The following is a 1,259-nucleotide window of genomic DNA, read 5'->3' on the forward strand; positions in this document are numbered from 1 at the left end:
CCGCCAGTACTGCCCTGTCCTGCCGCTGTTGGAAACACCATTGCCGCTGTTGTTCGAAATGCTCCCTTCTATGTTCTCTGTTATTGCCGCTACTGCCCTACCGCCACAGAAAAGGCTGCCGCCACCGCTGCTTGAATTGTCCATTTTTGTTCTAGGTTTTCTCTATTCTCTCCTCAAATTAGTTTAATTAGATTGATTTCTATTTTAGTTGATTTTAGATGGTTAGGGATTTTCATTGAATTAGTTTTCATTGATTTTAGGTAGATTAATTTCTATTGTAAATTATTTTTAGGTGGTTAGGTTAGGATAATTTAGTTAGATTGATAGGTTCTGATCTCTACTCAATATGTTTGAAAATATTATCTGAGATTGCCGATCCTTGTTGCTGGGATTATGTGAATTAGTCTGAATCATTAATTTCTTTTTTACTGTTATTTTGGCTGAAGAATTGTTGCTGAATTTGTTTGAGCAATGCTTAACTGTTTTGATGATTCATTGGTTGCTGTTGTTTTGTCAGGAAATTACTATTTTAATTCTTATTTTGCTTATTTATATTGCTACAGGAACTGTCAGTTTATGCTGATTAATTATATCATTTTGTGGTATGCATTGATGTTTCATCATGTTATTTTGTGCTTTCTTGAGTTTGCATATGATAGTATTTTTTTATTGTTAGAATGCTTTGAAAGTTGGAATGTTTTGAAACATTGTTAACAAAGTTAGAATGCTTTAAGAGTTAGAATACTATGGAAGTTAGAATACTTCAAAAAGAAAATACGATAGAATAATATTAAAATGGTTTAAAAGTCTAATTTAATTATTTTCAAACTAAAACACTATGTAATTTCCTCTTTTTATTTACTAAGCTAAACCACTTTTTGAATTATTTGTTATTTCTTAAGTTTTTTCTTATGTTATTATTTGTTCGTGTTTGCTATGTTATTAGTATGTTATTAATATATTTGCTGTACAGGCATGACGATAGTCAGCAGAGGTAGGTCAAGTGAGACACATGGTCGTGATAGAAGGCGAGCTTCCACCGAATCCCCCAGGGCTGCTAGTCATCGCCCTCTACCCCAGCTACCCCATCGACCACTGTGACATCATAAGCGGGTCCATCGGACCAGCAATTTATTATGGTCCCAAACTCGAACTAGGTGCCTCCTTCTACTACGCCCCCTACAGATACAATGATGACGTCGACAGAGCCTGCGGTAGGTGATACCTCCAGTGCCCTCGAGTAGGATGCCCCTCCAACA

The sequence above is a fragment of the Arachis duranensis genome, chromosome 1 (genome assembly GCF_000817695.3).
Source record: "Arachis duranensis cultivar V14167 chromosome 1, aradu.V14167.gnm2.J7QH, whole genome shotgun sequence".
NCBI classification, from domain to species: Eukaryota; Viridiplantae; Streptophyta; class Magnoliopsida; order Fabales; family Fabaceae; genus Arachis; species Arachis duranensis.